This window comes from Cygnus olor, chromosome 3 (genome assembly GCF_009769625.2).
Source record: "Cygnus olor isolate bCygOlo1 chromosome 3, bCygOlo1.pri.v2, whole genome shotgun sequence".
Taxonomy (NCBI): Eukaryota; Metazoa; Chordata; class Aves; order Anseriformes; family Anatidae; genus Cygnus; species Cygnus olor.
Window position 1 is genome coordinate 73677344 of NC_049171.1, and position 11115 is coordinate 73688458.

Sequence of the window (11115 nt, forward strand, 5' to 3'; positions counted from 1 at the left end):
TTCCTGGAGCACAACCAACACAAAGGTGATTCCTAATGAGGCTCATGCACAGGCTGCTGGATAGCCACAGTGTCCTCTCTGAGGTGGCCTCTCTGGTAGTTAAAAGCAGGACTCTGGAAAGAAGCCCTGTCCACAAAACCATTTTGATTAGGTTCTTACCTTGCATCGTAGTTTCAAGTGTGGATGCATCCATAAATCTTTAGGTATGTAGTACTCTCTGTATGCTATACAATAGTTGCAATAGTTCTTGTTGCTTTCTTTACCCACCCCCCTTTTTTCTTTTTCTTTTTTTTTTTTTTTTTAATCTAGATATTTCTAATATGGAAATTGATCTGGATCACATCTGCACATGCTAGATACAATAGGGTTCTTATTAAACAGCAAGTTCTAGGCTGGTTGGATGTGGACCAAACGTAAACTTTGCCTTGATCTTGTGGGGGTCCTAGATAATTTATTTTTTAGTTTTATTTTTTTTGCCATTTTTCCGCATAATTCTTTCCATTGTTTTGGGGACTACTTTAGTTTTCCCACTGTAGCTAGGAATACAGATCATGGTGTTTGCCTAGCCCACCAGTTCTGGAGGGAGCACGCTGCTTCCTGCTGGAATAAAAACTGGTAGAGCTTCATAAAGTTATCCAGATGCTCTTGGTCAATATTAAATGAGTAGACTGGGGACAACAGATCCTGAAATAACTGGGACTATTAGAATATCAGGTGTATTAATTAAACTGTCATCCCAAGGAGCTGATATTTCCTCTGAACAGTGATTTATTTATTTTTTAATTAAACTGTAGTATTGTTTATTTCAGTAGTTACAGGTTTTTCTGAAAGGGTTTTTATTTAATATAAGTGAAGAAACATAATTTTCTGGGGCTGTATTTTTCATGTGTTATAGCTTCTGTTTGGAAAATCTCCCCCCCCCCCCCTTTTTTTTTTTAAGATCAAGTCAGTCTGAATTTAAGAAAAAAAATGATTGCAAAGAGTACGTAGAAAGCATAAATCATTGGGGGCTTCAGGTGTAACAGAATCTCAGGGCTAGTAGCTTGTGAAAACTTTGCAGTTACTTACCTTCTGATGCAATGGTATTTTCTTTCTTTCTGCTATCATAGAAAAGATCTGCAGAAGTATGTACTTGGATCACTGAAAATGTGCAGTTCTCAAGGATGCTGACCAACTCATTATTCTTTGTTCTGATCCAGCTGAAATATTTTCAGCCTATGGTTCATTTCCAAACAAACAAAACCAAAAAAGCCTGAACAGTAAGTGATGCCTCACATTTCCTGTTGGAAAAGATTTCAAAAGCTCATAAAATGTCTCCAGCCCATACAATATATCACGTCATATTAATTTATAGTAGTCAATGAACAGTCGGAAACGGTGGAGGAGAGAGATGGAGAGCCTATAATATTCAGCTTTATTCAGAACTGTATATCAGAGTGTTTGAGTGTTTTTTTTTTCTTTACACACAGATCAGCCACACCATCTCTTCTTCCTTGCTTCAGAAAAAATAAAAAGAAAGGAAGTAAGAAAGAAAGAAAGAAGGAAAGAAGGAAAGAAAGAAAATCCACATATTTGTATTATTTTATGTTCTCCAAGTAGCAAGTTCCCTCTGCCAACTATCTGTGGGTGTGCAGCCCTTCCTCGGGAACATGCTGTATCTTCTGAGTTCCTGTGTTTGCGATATCACAGTGCTTGTGCTCTGCAGAGCCATGAATGGGGCCATTATGAGGGACCATTAGATGATTAAGATTCTGAGAGGGGTAGGCTGCTAAAAGCGTGTTTAGTGAGGAAATTACAAGGCCAATAAAATAAAATGTCTTTGCAAGTTCCGACTGTATTCTTTTTGCTGTGGATCTAATTTTTCAAGGTCTGTCTGGATCACATTGAGGTTTTCTTTCATGCCCTTTTTTTTTTTTTTTTTCTCTCCACAACAGGAGTTGAGTCTAGAGTCTAAGTCCAAGTTAATGAAGCTGTCTCAAAGTCAAGGAGGGAGAGAATAAACCACAGCTCTGAGGCGCAGACCACTGGAGATTCCTCTTTCAAAACCTGTCTGTGCCGCTCACTGGAGTTATTCGATTTGGGAACAAGATAAGAATTCACAACATCTGATTTGTAGAAATAACCCAGAGGAGGGAAAAACAACCAGAAATACTAATTTCAGATATCATTTTCATCTGTCAGTTTCCTAATAGTCTTTCTGAGCACTAATAGCATTAACCAAATATAAGGCTCAGACTTCGGAGAGGTTGTGCACTGACTGACAAATGCATTTCCAAATAGCCCACAGTTCAGCAGTTCTTATTCTGTCAATACTCCATGACCAGGGAAAGTTTGGAGCATAATTCTCTACCAGTTATTCATCTTCTCTCCTTCTCTTTTTCTTCCCCCCGAGTAAGAAATACACCTGGCAATTCATTGCTGATTTCCCAGGAGTGTTATTCATGCCAGTTTATTTATGTATTTATTATTCAAGTGCAAACTTTTGAAGTTCTTTGTGGTAATCTGCAAATCAAACTGATGGAGGCAGAAGGCTGGCCTTTAAAGCAAGTGCTGTAGAGGCAAAGGCAGGCATTGTGGCTGCCGATGCACTGCGGCGTGGGATTGTGAGGAGCAATTCATCCTGCCTGAGGCCCAGGCCCAGGCCTTGGCTACAGTTGGTAGACATGGGTAGTCACCATGCTTAAATTAAGCAAGCTCTTTGCTATAAGTGCTTAATTTTGGCAAAGCAACAGCTTCTGCTGTTGACTGCACAGGTGTCATCTTCATTCTTGGGTGCTGGTAACATATCGTTTGCAAGAAATGGGTATATATTTATGCCTAACTCCTTCACATGCTCAGAATTTGGGCTTCAAATTTACAACGATTAAAGTCAAGGTGCAGTGTGCAAGAGCAGAGCCTTTGTGCCATTTATCCACTGCTTGTTTGGGGTGATGGTGCAGCCAGGAATTTTGGTGCAGCCCTTGATGGTGACCCCCTACAACTGAGGAGGACAACCCAAGGAAGGTTTGTGGGGTGGGTTTCTGTCCTGCGGGTAATGGCGTGGGGGGAGATGTCTGTTCCTCAGGCTGGACACATGACGAGTGTTGCCTCCAGTGACTGTATTCATGCTCTTTCTCCAAAACACAAGATACTGCTCCACCTTCAAAGGTTTGGAGACACGTATCATCTGGTCCAGCTTAACTGCAGCACAGTTACATGACGTTTTGTTGGTAGGGCTGTCCAGCCTGCCTGTGGCTTTATGGCTAACTTTTCCACACACTCGAAATTTAAACTTCAAGTTTTGTGTGGATTAAAGTTATTTATTAGGGTTGTGTTTTCATATTTTTCTCAGGAATTTGTTCTGCATGCCTTCACAAGGACTTAATTGCCTTCAATAGGCTATTAAGTACAACTGTATCCTAGCATGTTAGTATCATAATTTATTATGTTAAATTGTCAGAACTACAACTAGGAGAAATCTATACTAAAGTTGTTAAGAAAAGGGCAAATTCAGCTTGGAATGTGGTCAACTGCAAAATAAAAAGCATTTCTTATATAGCACTTGTTTCTAAGCTCCTTTCTTCCTATTCCTGACTTTTTCTCCACTATTTCTGATAATTTAGACACAATCTTGTTACACAGTCCTTTGTTAATGTTTGAAAAACCTACACAAATGAGGTTTATTGATTACATAGAGGAAGAAGTAAAAATCCCATCAAATGCTTAAAGAAAGTGAATCAAATGTATTGTCATTTTTCTTTATTGACTTAGTATCGTTCCCTTTCACAATGAAGGATAAAAATGTGAGTTTGAAATTGTTGTGTCCCTTTACATGGTATATTGGTTTTCATGTGGTAGGAATCTCAGGGGGAATATTGTGATTTATGCTGGCAGAAGTTCTAGTTGCTTATTTGAATGCCATCCTGTGATGGTACCTTAGTAGAGACATAATGTTTCTATGTTTTTCATGTGACTGTGTGTCATTTGCAAAGCTCAAATGTCATTGCCGCTTAGGGAGAGGTTACTGGTGAGAAATGTTTGAACTTTAAATGGATTCTTAATTTTGAATAGGATCCTTTTTATTTATTTATTTATATTTTATTTTGCGTTGAGCAACAAATTTAGATTCAAACACCTCCAAAACTTGAGAGGATTCAAATTTGGATCTAAACCAAAAGGTGTGACTCAAATCTATGTCTAATATAAGGATAATTCAGTGTGTAAAGAGCGTGCACACACACACACATATGTTGATACAAATGTATTTTTTCTCACTTCAGGATGGTATTGAAAGTAGTGACTTATTCCACTTTCACCAGAATTTCATCAGAGTTGAGTACTTCTCATAAAAAAGAATTCAAGGAAAGAAGTTTAAAAATAATTTCTTGAGTAGCTAAAGAAGTTACTGATGGAAAAAATCAAAGTAATCAACTGATTTTTTTGGGGGGGAAAATATGTTTCATTTACTAGAAGATTTTTAATTGTCCACTAGTCCCTTACCATTGTTCTGTATGGATTTCAGGACAAGATTTTGATTTGAAAAGGGATGTAATAAAAAGGAGAACCCTTCTTATGTGGCTAATGCAATGTAAATCATTTAAATGTTGGAAGCGTGAAGCTGTGATTGGAAGGGGAAGGATGTTGAGTGGGCTGTATGGCAAAGCAGGGAATCAAAATATGGAAATGAAGTAGACATAGAAACATTCTGGTTCTTTTGGAGAAAATCACTGTCTGATTTTTGGTTTTGCAGTAACAAAGACTGGGTGGCCTGGATGCGAATCCTGTCTTACCAGCAAATCCAGTGTTCAGGATTGTTTGCATAACCAATTCAAGCTTTGGCTCACTTCTGTTCTGAATAAGCAGTTAAGCAGTTTGGGTATTTTTCAGTTCCCTGTGGGCTGGCAGAGGAAGGATATGCAACACAGAGAGAGGACTGAGCGACATGATCTGTTTAACTTCTGTTAGCCTATATGTTACCCTAAAGGTGGTAAAGTGAAGCCAGCCTCATTCCCATTGCTGACCAGCATGCCAGGCAGAACACCTTTGGAGTACTCCTTTCATGGGGAGAAAATGTTCAGTGCTTCAAGCACCCAACCCTTCCACTGCCGCCTGTACCCTTCCAAAATATCTGCCGAAGTTTTGAGTAGCTTAGAAACAGATTAGAGCTATCACCTGAAAACTGAGAGCACTCCGAACCTAGTGTGGGTTCCAGCTTGAGGGGGCCTGTAGCTGATACAGGAGGGACTGCGGTGGCAGCCAAGCATTTCAAACCTCCCCAGACCCTCTGCTATACTCTGCGAGTGGGTGCTAATGCTCTGCTGCACCTCAGAATCTCCCTGCAAAAGTCCCCAAATGTATAGTTAGCGCCCAAAATCACTCCAGCTAGTGCATCTAACTTTCATCAGCAGGTTTGTGGCCATGATTTATTTATTTTTCTTCCATCTGGATGTGATTTTAGAGCATAACAGAAGCCTGAAATGGAGACAAACAACCTTCAGATTCATTTTCTCTCACACTCATGGACACGTGAAAGCTTATATAAAAAAATAATTGACCACAGTGGAAAGGTACAGTGTTTATCCTTTTAAAAAGGCAGATATTTGGTTAATGCTAGCACTTCAGAGGCCCAGACAAGGTTGCATCCCCCCGATGAAAGTAGCCTGCAAGCACAAGGTATGAGACGGCTCCTGCCTCCAGGAATTTGCCTTCTTCACACTTAACCTGCATGAAAGGAGGGTATTGTGGCTGCAGAATGCACAGGGCTGACCAGAAAGCTGGGAGTAGACCCCGGATCTCCATCCTGATACCCTGCATGGTGAGCTTCGCTCTGGTTGCTTACTTCCTTACTGCAGCAGCACATCGATTGGATATACAGGTAGGGATTAGGTCCCCACTGCACCTAATGCTTCCCGAGCACAGAGGAGGAAGCAAACCCAGCCATGAAAAGCTCAGCAGTTGCAGCTGCTTAATTGATGGGGTTATTTTAAATCCAGTCAGTTAAATTGCCACGGACACCCTTTATTATAGCCTAGACAATTTTATTTCAAGTTGGCTTTAATCAATTAGGAATTGATTTTAGCTAAGTCGGCATAAGAACATCTGATCTGGTTTAACAAAATTGGTTTTAGAGAATTGAAATGGGTGTAAATTCAGCATGGGCCTAAGGAAGATTTTCTCCCTTTGCCTGCTAACGACGAGGTAGAGAAGAACTCAGTAAAACAGCAAGCGAGGTGCAAGCATGGGGCTGGCTGACTGCCCTGCCCAGGCTGCAGCTCCCCCAGCCACAGAGGCAGCAGCATGGCATGGTCTTGCTCCATGTGTTTTTAATGACCTTGTTTTCCCCTAGGCTGGTGTTTTAAAGAGGTCCCCAAAGATGGCTGAACTGGCAAGAGGTGGAGAGCAAGAAGGAGCTCTGCTTTTTGGTGAGGTACTATCTTGTTAAAATAGGAATGCCCTAGGAACTGAGCGTTATCATTACAGGGGTTTTAGATGTGGCCCATCTCTAATGCTATCTCACCTTCAGGGCTACTAAATATTTGCAAAATTGTTATTCTTCCATGTGTCTTTACTTCCAACTTTTGATGTTTTTTCTTCTCAAAAGGTTATTTTTATATTTTAGCCATACTACAAACTTGGTACGATGTTAAAAACAACAACAACAAACTCCTGTTACCTTCAATTTGCTGTTGTTGTTTTTACCGTGATCATTATGAGTGATCATTATGTGGGATCTCTTTATCACAGAATGGTGAAATTTTTCATTTCTGTTCTTGTAAATGGAAAGAACAAAGCTGCTGCAATCAAGGACCTGCTACTTCTGGTACTCTTGGAAGAAAAAAGCAGGATTTCTACCTAGGACTTGTTTACTTCGTGCCAGAGCTGTTCCCAAGCTTGATTTCTTCTGTAGGTACAAGTAGTGTTAATGAGGTGTTAATGTGTATGTGGGCGATGTAGTCATAGATTTGCCTTTGATCAGTCGGTGTTCTTTCTTTCTCTCTCTCTCTCTTTTTTTTTTTAACCTCGAAAATCTGTTTGCACCATGAGAGCCTGTTGACTTAACAGAAATTTCTCCAGGAGCAGAAAGAAACTCTGAAAACAATGTGAAGTGAAACTCCCACCGACTGCAATGGGGTCAGTATTGTTCCTTTGATTACAATTGTTTGAAGAGCAAAAACATATTCCCAAGGGTTTGCCTACATGCAGTTTCTGAACTGCTTTAAATATAGGCTTGAAACTAGTATACTGAAAGCACTATGTAGGCCCTAGTACAATGCAGTTGTATTATTAGCAGGATGTTTATGCCAATGTAGCCCATTTCCACAAATTTAGAGGAGCTCACAGTGCCTCCCTAGTTGTATCAGTACCATAACCTTGACTTTAAATTTGCACTCTTAAGGAGCTAACTTGGCAGAAAGACTGTGTGTTAGGCTTGGGTTTCTTGGCTTGTAATTATTAACACACGTGAAAAATGAAAACCGGGCATTTAAAGTGAAAAAGATCCAGAAAGTAGAAAAATAATGCTTTCATCTTGCTGATGCGACCTTCCTTATCATGTTGCTTTTGTTATCACTTTTGCTTACTCTTGCTGACATAAAGTAGCATTGCCTCATATTTATCTGAGTCACATGAAAAAACAATAAGTGTCTATGTATGTGTGTGGGACATTTATAAAGCAAAACTACACAAAGGTGTTCTGCTTAATGCTCATGTCTCATTCCCAGCACTCCCCAGGCATTTCTATATGACCTTGATGCCTGGAACAATTTTGTTTTTGAGGGGATGGTTGTGTGGGTTTCTCAGGGGATCCCATTTGCTATGGTTGTGCCTAAAAATCTACCAAGAAGAGGCTCCATCTTCCCAGATGCTGTGCAAGCAAGCCAGCAGGCAGGTCGTGCCCTCTGCACTGCAATCCTTGTGTTGTGCCTGGCCTGGCCGTGCACAGCAATGGGTAGACATCAAGCACACATCTGTAGATAGCAGGGAGGTAGCAGCAACCAGCGTGATGGTGCTGAGGCTTGGAGAGGGCTGGATGTGGGAGGCTTCCTTAGGAGAAGCAAAGTTGAAATGGAAAAGGAGGGAAAAAGAAGTGAGAAAGAAGAGCAGGGGAAGACAGAAGCTCAGCAAAAAACAGTGCAGGAGCCTGGAGAATGGAGCCCACCAGCACAACTTGACAACTCAGTCAAAACTGTGAAAGAAGCTCCAGAAGCAGCTCCTGGCGCTGTTGGTTCTGTAGCTTTGCCTCCGGCATGGGGTCTCGTTCTTGTTGCGGTCTTCCCCTCACAGGCAACATGACAGGAAAAAGAATAAGGGTTGAATCACAGAGAAGGGATTTCAGTTAGCCAAGTTAGGATCCCGTTCCAAGTTGTACTTTAGATAATGCCTGTCTCACTCTCTTCTAACTACAGAAATTAACCTCACCAGACTTAGGTCAACCTTTGGAAGTACTCTTCGCACCCTCCTCTTCTTCCCTCTCCACTCCTGGGGTGAATTAGGAGAGAGGAAGAAGAGGTGTCTCACTACATAAGGTTATGCCCAAGGGTTGCGGAGGTGGAGAACAGCTGGGAGACTGGGCCCCAGTCTGCAGGGTCAACAGGTTTCTGCCTTGTCTGCATCTGATGACTTGAGATTTACTTGTTTCTTTTTTTTTTCTTTTTTTTTTTAATTTGGAAATACATGCAAACTTCTGAAGTAGGAAAGGGAGATTTTAAAGGTACTAGCAAAGAAGCAGCATAATGAGCTACGCAACTCTTTTTTGTATAATGCTTGTTTACGAGCATTATAAATTAGAGCATTGTCTGGGTTTGTTAACTAAGCTTGAGTGAGCCTGCTATGGCAGGGGTGGGCACCTCACAAGGTAAGACTGGTAGCCCTGGAAGCATTTTCTGTTTGCAGTGAGTAGCTCTAGTAACAGCTGCTATACATTGCCTCATCTTCTATTTCTTCCTCTCCTGCCGCAGGCTTATCTCTTGATTGTTGTTCTAGTTTGGGCTTGATGTGCTTTCCCATTTCTTCTACTTTCTTTTAGTATGTTTTGATTTTTTTTTTTTTTTTTTTTTTACTCCCGCTTCCCCTTTCCCCTCCCCATATTGAAGTTGCTGCTGACAAGAGGTGCCAGCCTATTTAACAGCTGCCTGGAGATGAGCACTTGGAGGATACAGACAGCAGGTGCAGCATGGGTGGCAGTGTCGGATGCCAGCTGAGACACTGTTGGTGCACGGAGCACCTCCTCTCCTCAGCCTCCGTGTTCATTTGTCCCCTTGGCTGGGCCGCCAAGAGCATGTCACGGACGATGCTTATTTTTGGAGTGGGGACCAAATGCTTTGGAGCTGAACGTATTCCATATGTTTTCACACCTGAAAGCTTTTTGAGGAGAGATCTGAGATGTTTCCTTTTATGCGCATACATTGAACTTTCTTTGCCTGGCTTTAGATTTTGTTTTTTTTTTTTAAACACATATGCTGATTGCTTCCAATGTGTGCTTATAGAAACTGGAGACATTTGCATTCATAGTATAGGAGATGATGGGGACTTGACAGATACTTGATTTGAGTTGGCTTGTTATTTCTAGATCTGGCTTATTGCAGCCACAGTGCCTACTGCTGTATCTCTATTGATTGAAGACAGACATCCTGAAGGATAACTTTGTCTTCCCTTTCATTTAAAAAGGAAATAAAGGCTTGTCTCCAGCTCTGCTACTTGTGAAGACAGAAACAAATATGTAATGCAGACTGTTTGGTAAGATTGAAAGAGTTTCACTGAGCTCTAAAAAGTGGTCATTTGTTCACCCTGTCTTCTCTGTCCTTCTCTGAGGTGCCCTTGCCACCCACGACCCTAGTGTCCAGAGGTGTGCTGGGAAGGCTGTGGAAAAACAAGTGCTTGGCACTGCTTGTGTTAAGCTAGAGAGGATATCTGAAGAGAAACTGAAGGATAACCAATCCAAATTCAAAGCTTTGCCAGTTCCAAAGCAAAAAGGCACCCAACCTTCTCCTTATTTGTGTCCAATCAGGCAAAGTCTACTTGAGCCCTGGGTTCAATACCTTTGGGATAGTTTCCTTGGGCCATAGCCCAAATGGTTTATGTTTGCATCTCTAGAGCTCCAGCATCCCTGAAAGTTTCTCTGCCCAAACATTGTTCCTAGCAGAGAGAGGCCCTGATTGTGTCTAATCCTCCAAATAGAGGAGGGAGAAAGGATGGACATGGGTATCTGTTGGCACCAAAGAGCTTGCCGTGTTCACTACAGGAACTGAAGCAAAGACTCTGTTCCAGTCCTTCAGCATTGCTTCTCTTGCCTAAAGCACTGGGACTGCTCTGGCTTCCCTTAAGGCACTGCTGGGTTTGACTGCCCTGAAAATGACCATGGCTTGTACAGGTAAAATTGGGCAAAATTAAAACTCTCTAGAGTGGATAACAGCAGCAGTGCAAGGCTTGCAGCAGGACACTTGGCACAGGCTAGTAGCCCAGGAATTTACCTCCAGCCTCTCTGTTTCACCTTGCCTAAGCCTCTGTGGGACCTCTGCTAGCAATACCCTTGTATCCTCACTTAAAGAAAGCATGGCTGAATTCTCAAAGTCATAGAGGACTCCTACAAATGCAGGCCTTTCCTTCCTGGGATGTGAAGACACTCTTTATGTTTTGTACCTCATTTCTGCAGCTCGTAGAAGTAAAAACAAGGCTAGAAGAAATGGCAAACATCACGCTTCAAGCCTGAAAATTCTGCGGTTGCCAAGGTACAAATCTCTTTGAAGTAACGTGCTTACTATGTTTCATTTAGCGAATTGATCTGATGGCTTACGTTCCTATGAAGCCACTGCCTCGCTTGCTTGTAGTTCCTCTCTCTCCCTCCCTCTTAGCCCCCAGAACATAGACCTGTCTAAGCAAGCTACCCCCTACGCTGGAAGGAGGCCTCTGCTCGTTCCTGCAAAATGAGGGAAAATAAAAATCCTTGCTGAGCAGCAGCAAAAGAGCAAGGTTGCTGCCTGGAATTGCATCAGGAGCTCTGTGCTTATTAGGCCCTGTAACTGCTACAGCATAGAAACAAGTCACTGAGCCTGTTCAAAAGCCTACGGATTCTTTTTTGCATTAAGTTAATTAGTGAGAACTGAAAAAATCAGCAAATGCGTGAAAGAAAAGGATTAG

The 11115-nt window shown here is 41.7% G+C and overlaps 1 long non-coding RNA gene across 2 annotated transcripts; it reads left to right on the forward strand.

Moving 5' to 3' along the window:
- Nucleotides 1-6077: 6077 nt before the first annotated feature.
- Nucleotides 6078-10599, forward strand: LOC121068330. 2 transcript variants are annotated; one of them, XR_005818805.1, is made up of 4 exons: nt 6078-6401; nt 6724-6882; nt 7024-7110; nt 9072-10599. It is a non-coding gene; the product is annotated as an uncharacterized LOC121068330 (long non-coding RNA). The 2 variants fall into 2 exon arrangements; XR_005818806.1 differs by having other exon boundaries at nt 6078-6882.
- The last annotated feature ends 516 nt before the right edge of the window (nt 10600-11115 follow it).